Genomic DNA, 10,893 nt, shown 5'->3' with positions numbered 1-10,893 from the left:
ACTGTCCCCCACGGGTATAGTACCTCAAGGAAAATTCGTACCAACCCTTTTCTGTTTCAGGTGGTTGGAAATACGGTTTAAACCGCAACAAAACTGACGGTGGTGGTAAAGGATGGACTCATGATTTCTTTGGTTATGTTTATCCTTCTGATGATGTTAATCCACCAGTATCTGTGTCTGTTGGTTATGAATCTCGCCATTGGGCAACGCTCGTGCGACAGGGTGATTATTTACAGGTAAAAGTTATGCGAAAGTTTTATACATTAAGTAACTTTTAGAGTAGGTTTTATTTTTGCATAAGTGTTCCCGTTTCATATCAGACACATATTTCATATCAGGACAGTGAACCTATTGTTATATTATGTTGATATAAGCAAAAAGTGTTTTTCTTTTCTTCTTTCTGACCAATGTTGCTCCACATCTGTGTCAATTCAATGTGAAAAAGCTTGTAAATCAAAATTGACGAGTAAGCAAACGATATTACTCTTATTTAAAAACAAAGCCTTTAACTCTTTGTCAAGTTAAATCTCTTTCATTTATGAACGATTCTTTTGTTTGCTGGTTATTTTGATTGTTGAACTTATTTAAGAAAGAGCTTTCAAACGAACCCAAACATGTACCATTTTGTTTTAGCCAAAGTTGACATACTGTGGTTTTGAAAAAGTCCTCAAATTTCAGTTTCCTACAGTATTGAAGAAGTTTAAGGGTGTTAAAAACGTGTGGTCGTGGGTTTGACACTAAGCCACCTGATCCTTTAATCTCTTTGCTCTTTATACTCAGCCATTAAAATCAAATAGTCAAGAGTAAGTTGAGAAATCCATGGAAACAACATGTACCCTCCCCTACTTTCGGCTATATATCTTAGGGGGGGTTCTTATGGGACTTAATTAAGACGAAGTATTAGAGCGGTAACATGGGCCCCGTCAACGGGGGGGGGGCCGGGGGGGGTCCATGCCCCCCCCCCCACTTTTTGTTTGACCATGTCATACGTTTTTAAGAGTTACTATTTTAAGCTGGTTTGAGACCAAATCAAACCACAAAAACTATTTTCCAAAATGTTGGCCCCCTCACTCAAAATGGCTCGCCGGGGCTCATGGGTAAGAAAGTTTTGAGTACAAAAAGTATAATATGTAAACTAATATTACCCTGACAATTGTCTAGTACGTGTTATTAACGACTCGAGACTACTTTTACTGAATTTTATTTTTCCTGGTTTTCTTGTGTGTACGACAAAAGATAATTCGATTTTTTTTCTTTCTTTGATTCGTAGGAATATGGTTTCGAGCACAGATTCACATTACATGGTATGCAGAACTGGGTCCCAGGCTCTAAACCAATCAGTATCGGAGAAGCTGGTTCCCCTGGCAACAACCAAAGAAGCCGTATAGAAAACGGGCCCAATGCAGGTTTGTCTCATGCCTAAATACAAGACGGACATTATTTGTTTGGTAATGCTATTAGTCTATTTTATATGATTCATGAGTCTGTTAAACGCTATTTTCTATTAAATTTACAGGGGGAAATGCCCAAATCTTTGCAGATTTCCCTTCTAGAAAGACACTCGTTGAAAAAAAATGTTTGTAAATATTCAATCGACTTTGGAAATTGAAGAAATCTTTTCCATTGCTGTTGAAATATATCTCAATTTGCAGAAGAGTGCTCGATCATAAAAAAAGAAGATTACCAGCTGGCACACAACGTTCTTTCAACGTTAATCTAACGTTCACAACGTCCATATAACGTTAGATGAACGTTAAAACAACGTCGTGTGCCAGCTGGGTACTGCAATGATGTAGGATAAATCATCTATTAAAACATAACATGAATCCTACGAAATAGGGTAATAATTTGTTGGATGAGGTTACTAATTTGTCGGTTTCTATTTTACGATCAAACTCATACCCAGTTCCTTCATTTTTTGTGGTTTAATAATACTTACGATTGTACCAAGCTTAACCTAGACGGCACACAGCATCAAAACAACGTCCATGTGACATTCATAACGTCCAAATAACGTTATTTGAGCGTTAAAATAACGTTGTGTTGGGAATCTAAGGATCATCTGTGCCAAATTTTATGCTTTTATCACCATATTCTGGTATTCAAGTATTTTTGTGTTAACAGACCTCACTGTTATTCCAAACAAATCTCATACACAGAGCCACTTGCACAACTTTTTTATTTTGAACGTGATCCAATCGTGAGTGCTATCAGAATCATGTAAAAGCGAAATTAAAGTATCAGGGACTCAGGGTTGGGTTTGGAACCAACTTCTTTAATTCGAATATTTCCTCCCATAATTGCGAAAATTACTTGATTTACATGCTGATAAATAACGAGATTGCTCACGGGAATTTTTTGTCCCGCATCCCGCGCGATTTATTTTTCGCCCGCGCGGCCTTATATCACCAAGTGTTTTTTGGCGTCATCCGCCCGATCGAATAATTTAAAGAATCCCGCCCGGATAAAATCCATTGTTTGAAATAACACGCGGGAAGTTTCTCCACACGTGTCTTGTAATTTTTTTTTCTTGCTCTGGAAGAAGACGCTCTGAAAATTATAATGAAAATTTTTCTCGGTTTTTGGTTTTTTTATTGACACACACACACAAAGTGAATTTAAGCCTGTTCAAAATGCTTTTCGAGGTGAGTGTTTCTTTTTTGTGTTTTTTTTTAATTAATTGTGATAAATAGTTCGATCAAACTCTTGGAATCTCAATCTCTGACAGCAATCTCTTGACGCAATTTTTATGTCAATTTTCGATGATGCCATACTCTGTAATACATAACTCACACCCTTTGTAGTAATTAAACTACCACACTTTGTATTGTAATAAAAATCAGCATACTTCGTAATACGAAAAGCTGACAGTAGTAACACCTGACGCACTTTATAGTAAGGGAAATTTTCCATCCAAAACAAAATAAAACTTGAATTTTTTTCTCTAGATTTTAAAACCGTAAAAACTGTAAAAGCAATAAAAGCAGGGGTTTAAGTTATAAAATAATGTAGTCTTAACTCTGCCTGACATGCCAAGACATGTAGACGTTCGAAAAAGGGACAGTTTTTTTATTATGTGGAATTTAAAACATTCGAATTCTTTTTTTTTCGTAAGAAATAAAAACATTCCATTACTGTATCATATGAAATTGATTGGTTAAAAAAAGTCGAATGATATTTTTTTCAGCCAGGGGAAAATAAAAAAAAAATGTAGTGTTTCCGGAATGGGGTGAAAGGAAAAAGCTCTCATGCGGCCGGCCGAAAATTTTTTTTTTGCTATTTTTGTTAACTTAAGATTATTAAAACAGATTGAAATGGAACTTTAAAGATAACTTTTATGTACAAACAAACGTATGTATGTATGCACTGCATAAACCTGCATAAACCTGGGAACCTGTCAACCTGTCACATCAGCATGAAAAACGAAAAAAATTATCACCCTGAAAAGTGGCAAAAAAGTGGACGAGAAATTTAAAATAAAATCTAATTACCACCCCAGAGACTGTCCAAAATAAATAATAGTCGACCTTGTCAAATTTGAAAATTACTACATTTGGGAACCTGTCAGATATCTTCAGAGCCGAAGAAAGGGATCATGAAAAGCGGTCCGTCCACGTACCTAATTTTGCCTAAGTGCCCCCCCCCCCAGGCGTCACATTTTCGTATTAGTTACAAAGTTGATTTTTATCACAAAACGTGTCAGTTTATATTACAAAGTTCGCCAAGGTGTATTACGAAACGTGTCAGCTAGTACAAAGTACTCAGCTCGGGCAAATAAGGACACGTCCAAATTTAAAGTATTTTTTCGCGCCACACGTGTCGAATTATCATCAAAAGAAGCGGATTGACATGAAACCGTGGTTCTTTAAAACAAAATCGGACTGTTTTGAAAAGTTTACACTGGGCTGTTTGAAGGCTCGGAAAACCCAAGATTTCTAGCCGAAAAATTTGATTTCTTTTTTATCTGAAAGGGTGAAATTGAGAATTTTCTGCAGATTGTTTGCTGCACTGTAAGGGTGCCGCACAACGAAACTTTCATGGATTCCTTGAACTTCCGAGTTATATTAAGGCAAAACCAAATCGTCAAAAAATCTAAAATTTATATATCAAAGAAAATATTTAATCAAGTAAAAATTTTAGATCAACACAAAAGAAAACATTGGCCAGATATTTCCTATTGAGGAGAATCTCAATAGATTACTAATTATTAAGCAGAAATGATAAAAATTGCGTTAAAAATCTTATTTACAAAAAAGAACAAAAGAACAACAATTATTCAAAAACAAATCAAAAAATTAGAACGATTACAAAAATATATATCTTAAGCAATTATTTAAAAGGAAATATTTCAACGGTTATAATTCATTATATATCACTTTTTGTACACATAACAAACGGCTATTGCAACAGAAAACTTATTCAACGTATAATTAGTTTTCCGAAAGCTCTAGCGGAAGGACAATGAACGATTTCACAAATATAGAAGAGTGAGAAAGTCTCAAACTTCAGTAAAAGAATCTCCCATTTTATCAAGAGGGTAGTTCTTAACTTAGGTAGCCTAAAAATAGCTTTAGTTTCCGACAATAGTTGGCATTGACATTACCAAACAACTTGCTTTTTAGAATGGTACTGCGATTGAGAATAAAGGACCTCACTGAAAATGTTATAAAACAATATACTCGGAAGAAAATATTTGAGTGTAAAATACCTAATATCAAAAAAGTGACACATATGAACTTGAAAAAGACTCGTGATGAAGTAGTCCCAAAGCTCGTGGACCCCACCTCTATGCCATTCCTTCCTCCCTTGGAGCAATTGTTCCGGATTCAGCACGAAATCCAAAGGGGAAAATATGCACGTGAGACATTTTATGTCGAAACAAATATCGGCAATTTTGATTATGCAGTCGCTTCGACCCTGGTTCGACTTCACACTCTCAAGCGCGTAAAGGAAGAAGTTAGCAAAGAAATAGCCTGGTTTAATCAAAGTATGCTGAAACCAAAATCTGTAACTAACTATCCCAGCGCAGCAGATGTAGGAAGTTTTCGTTCAATGCTACTTCACCATCCCGCAGAACAGCCTAAACCTGAGTTCCATAACATGTCGCCAAACGTACTTTCGTACCTCTGCGTCGAGAGAGAGATTTCCTGTGATCATATCGAATGGGTTTTCAAAAAATTGAATTCTCAACAAGACAGTTGTTATTTTACAGTTTACCAGGCAGATCAAAGTTTTGATGATGTTTCTCGTGCGTTCAAACCAGAGCATGAAGTAATTTGCTTTGCACTTGGCGTACGGCGTAGTCCTGATGGTTCGATACATTTAGGAAGCATTGAGAATCCTACCAGTCATTGGACGCTTGCACTCTGGAAAACAGGAACAGATAAATTAGTCTATTGCGATTCTCTTGGACGGGCCGTACCGGAAGAATTCTTTAACGAATTCGAATTGATCCTTTATACTGAGAAATTTTACAATGTCGAACTAGATGGTTTTGGTGTATGCTACTGTCATGATCCAGATGCTCACTATGGTAGTTTCGACTGCACTGAAAAATGCGAAGCACCTTCATATCCATTACAAAGATGTAGTACTGTCTGTGGAATAGTTACTATTGTAATGAGTAGTATATGTTGCTTTTCCCGCGAATGGTTCATGTCTCTATTCGAAAAAACCTCACAGCATAACCACTATCTAAAAAATCCAACAACGTACAATAGATACTTACGGCATGTCGTAATGAGTTGGTTTGCTAAAGATTTCATCGATGTGTCCAATTTGATTGATCCGAACAATGATGATACAGTCTCTGATTCTGATGTCGACATGGAGGTTGAGCGTTGTGAAAGTACACCACAAGATGAAGTTTCCGGAGTAACAGAAGACAATACCAGGCAACGAGAACCAAAACCAAAGCTGTCTATGACGCCGTCAATCCCGAATGTCGGACAGTCCAAACCTAAAAAGGAAACAATTTTTGAATGTGAGAAATGCGATTACCAAAGTAATCGAAAAAACAATTTAGCTAGACACATGAAGAAAGTACATGGAGGAGAACAAAACAAATCCTTAAATTACACAGGAAATTCATTATGTTTAACGTGTGGTGACCGCTTCCGACGAACCATCGATTTGAAGACTCACTTATCCAAAGTTCATGGGATAGTTTTCCACACAGAGGAGAAACGATTCCAATGTGAGAAGGGTAAGAACACATTGCTCATGAATTTTAAAATAAATTGGGAAAATTCAAAGTCAGATTTCAGCTGAAAAGTTTCTTTATTGTAATGAAAATGATCTATTTGTCATTTAGTTAATAGTTGTTTCCTATCAGTCTATCAGAATTACGTTTTTACCCTGAAAAAATGTTTGTGGGTGAAATTTAGCACACTTTTAATCTTTCTTTATGGAACAGTCAAATTTACTTTCGAAAACTTTTTGACAATCTTGTTTACATACAGGCACTCAAGACTGCTAAAAAGAAAGTATTTGACGAAAAACCTTTATGCCAAATCTCTAATGGATCTTTTCTTCCTATTTAGAATTTTTGTGCTGGAAAAGCGATATTGAGGGTCAAAACAAATGCTCATTCGTTAAACTTATGTCATCGAAGCCAAACAAGGAAGGACATATTGTTACAATCTGGCAGTGTAATCGGACCGGGAAGTACAAACCTAAAAGAAGAAACAAACGAAGAACTAAATCAAGTGGTAAGTCACCCGAAGTCACCACAGTATTTCCTTCTCAGACAATGGTGAAACTATGACATACCCATTACGGTCATCATGATATAAGTGAGGAATCATTGTCTAGATACCTTAAGTACAATAGTAATACCTTTTACTTTCAGGCACATGCAAAATAGATAAAAATTGCACCGCGAGCATAAAGACTACAAAATCAGACAATGGAGAGATTAGAGCTGAAATATGCCATACCCATTATGGTCATCAAATAGAAATCCAACATACTTGGATCGACCAAACAGAAAGAGAGGCTATTGCAGCTCAGCTCAGTATGGGGCTTCCAGCGAAGAAGATACTCTCGAAGAAGCGAGATGAATTATGCTTGACGGAATCAGCAACTATTGACAGTCTCAAAAGAATGCACCTCTTGAACAAAAGGGACATAAAAAATATTGGCCAATCCTTTGGTATCAATGAAGTGATCCGGCACATCAATGATGTTGAAAGTGTACTGTCATGGATCAGAGAGTGGAATGGAAAGCCAAATAGTCCTATTCTTTATTACAAACTACAAGGTATTCAATTTGTTACAATGAGACTTGTTTTTTCCTGAAAAGTAGTTCAAACGTTAAATTGTTCTATATTCTGATTTAGGAGTTAGAAGCTCACTCATAGCTCACTGGATAGCTTAGATTCTCCTATTTTCCCCTTGTAAAAAAGTTCTGGGAGGTCAGTTGATTGACAGCTAAGGGGTTAGATAAAGAAACTACAAAAGGAATTGACAGAAAGATGCCTTTTGGTAAAAATTCGAATTTATTCTCCAAAAGCAGGTCGACTACGACAACAATTATTTATAAATGACAAAATACTTTTCATATAAGGAACAATTGATGAACAACACAAGAGTGTTCTTGGGAAAGACGACTTCATGATTGTCATTCAAACTGAAAACCAACGAAATCTGCTCCGAAGATTTGGTAATGATGGCGTTTGTGCAGATTCAACTCACGGCACAAATGCATACAAATTTCAGCTTTCATCATTGCTAGTTAAAGATGAGTTTGGAGAAGGCCAACCGGTAGCGTGGTTCATATTGAACCATGAAACATTAGAGTTTATGACATTAAGCTATCACTACGTCTACGAAAACACTGGCGAGATACATCCTCCTTGGTTCATGAGTGATTTGGGTACGTAATTTCTATAATCATGGACATACTGGAGATGACGCATTTTTGAAATCCAGGGCTTAGGGTGTTCTTTCTTAAGTTTCTTTCCTAGATTTTGAAAAAATAGACCCTCTGCTCGGTATCTGTTCTCACATTTGTAATTCCCAATATCATTGTACTTAATAAGAAAACAAGCAAGCCACAGACATAAGCTCCTTTTTCTTTTTTAGCAAGCCAATTTTATGAAGCGTTCAAAAAATCCTTCCATACATTTCCTTTCTGGCTCTGGTGCTCATGGCACGTCGATAAAGCGTGGAAAAAGGCAATATCCGAACACATTAAAGGAGAAGAAATCCAGAGTGATACCTACCAAATGATGAAGTCTTTGATGAAATCAAAAAGCAGAGAGGATTTTGAGACTAAAAACTCTCAATATTCTGAAATAATCAAAGCTTCACAGCAAACAAAAAACTTTGTCAGGTAAGATTGAGAAGAGGCTGTTTTATCACATCATGTTTATGATTTTTGTGTCAATGGATAGTAGTTAATAACTTCCAACAGTAACTTAAATGTGTATCAATTTTGACAGTAATCAATTTTGGCAGATTTGGCGGTTTTTAGTAAAATCTGCCAAATCAAATACCTGTCGAACTCTTGAAAATTGACCCAGATCGTATTTTATTTTTGATTTTGTTTGTCTTTACTACCTGTATTTTTGTACATTAAATAAACTTTAATTGATTAACACGATGACAAATAAGTGTTTCAGAGGGAACAAAGTATCTTTTCCCTCATAGTCGAAAGGGGTCATTTTTTTATCTATTACCTTACCTTACCGGATCGGGCGGTCTATACACAACAAAATTAATATACGTAAGGTAGTTTCTACAATTAATCTTTAAATCAATCCTTATCATTGTAAACTTTAATCATTTCAGCTACTATGAGCATTGTTTAGAGAAAGTCGAGCATTGGGCGTATTTCTATCGGTTTGGCACAGGAATAAACACAAATATGTTATGTGAGGCGTTTCACCGGGTATTCAAGTACGATTACTTGAATAAAAAGAAAAACAAGCGGATGGACGTTTTGCTTTTGGCAATGATGGAATATAATAAGGATCAAATCTTTAACAGAGTTACTAAGGTATCTATTACGATTCCTGTTAATACACAACGAAGAATTGCCTATTTCTTCATTTAACTATCATATTTAGTATAGAGGATGAAAGCTTAAAGAATTTCTTGAATTTCTTTTAGCTTACAAAAGGCAAAAACACATCAAAAGTCAATCTTATCCACAAAAGACATCAAACAAGCATGCATTTTGATGGAATCATCAATGAATCACAAAATGCAAACGAATGGTTTATCGAATCAGGGGATAATATTTATCAAGTTATCGAAACAAGTCAACAAAACTGCCCTGAAGATATTTGTAGGCTCTTTTGTAAAGATTGCGGTTTTTGTGTACATAGATACGGCTGTACTTGTCCAGATTTCTTAATGAACGGAGTCACCTGTAAGCATATCCACGCTGTGCACCGGTCTAGGTATACACCACAAAATGTCTCCTTGAAAGCAACAAACAACTCTCAACAAGCTGAGAACAACTACACAATGGAACAATCTTTGCTTGCTTTGTCAACAATATGTGAAAAGAAAGACAATCTTTCAATCATCAAAAATAATTTAAAATCAGAGTTGGAAGCTCTCATTTCAGAGGTAAAATATAGAATTATGTCTTGGATTTTAGACACATGAAAATATAAAAAGGTGTGATTGGGTTAGCTTAATTGATTCATCTTTTCTATTCATTCAGTGATATTTTCTTAAGGATAGAAGTATAGATTCAACCATTAAGTAAAACAAATTATATTTTGCTTGCTGATTTAAGGTGGAGAGTAAGCACGAAGGAGAGGAAGAAATGAGATTTCTTTTGAGGAAGGTCAGAGAGGCAAGGTGCACGTTTGAATCATTGTGCCAAAACAAATCCACTGTGAAACTCCAGGAAAAGGTCAAAATTGCATCTAATGAGAATGTTGAAAAGCAGCTCAGGTTCTTTTCAACTAAGAAGGACCAAACTCGAACAAAGAAACGTTTTTCCAATCCCACATCTGAGGAAGAATGCTATTTGAAGAAACCAAAGTGGGCTGGTGAGAGTTTAAAAAATTTCTGAGGAGTCCTTTTTAATAAGTATTAAGTTTTATTTGGACCAAACAAATAGAAATATTTTATTTTATTTAAAAGGCAAGCACTACAAGAAGTGGTCAAATCAATGTAAACTTGTTTTTATTGATAATATTACTTTGGTAAATACTTTTCTATATTAAGTATTAATGATCACATTTTTCAAGCTGAAGTTTTGTTGTTTTACTTTCTTCAGCTACACTTCCACAAACTGAAATTGAGATACTTCTTCCTGATGTACAAAGCTTCAATGATACTGAGGAACATTTTTCATCAAACAACAAAACCACTGAAGGTGCAATCATGTTTTCTAATTTTGAATGATTACTGTTTACATTGACCGTTTATTGTGCTTTTTGATTCCAGCTATTTTTCTGATTATATTTCGATGGCTACATAGGAAATTTGGATGGAAAAAGAGAGATGAAAAAGAAAACTGAAAACAATCCAAAGTTATTATACAAAAAAGTGCAATATCAACAAAATATTGTTCACTTTTCAAGGGACTTTGAGGCTATTTTAAGCAACATTTCCTTTTGAAAATACTTATAAAAATGAATAAACAAGAGACTTTAACAAAAGTGGTCTGGTTGAGCAAGCATGTGGCACATCAAAGAGGTTTGTTTTGACCTGCATATTGAAATAAGAAAGGTAAATTCGGAAGATCTCTTCTAGACTATATAGACCATTCTCTTCAAGAAGATTTAATTGATTTTATGTTTTATTATCTATAAAAGGAAGAGAAGCAAGCATTCAAGCCATTCACCTTGAACAGCCATCAAACCAACTAACACCTTTGCCATCTGAAGGTATGGGGAAATAGGGTTAGGGTTATAAATATAACTTATA

This window comes from Clytia hemisphaerica, unplaced genomic scaffold (genome assembly GCF_902728285.1).
Source record: "Clytia hemisphaerica strain Z4C2 unplaced genomic scaffold, Clytia hemisphaerica genome assembly, whole genome shotgun sequence".
NCBI classification, from domain to species: Eukaryota; Metazoa; Cnidaria; class Hydrozoa; order Leptothecata; family Clytiidae; genus Clytia; species Clytia hemisphaerica.
The sequence above is the reverse complement of the archived record's forward strand: the minus strand, read 5'-3'. Positions refer to the sequence as shown.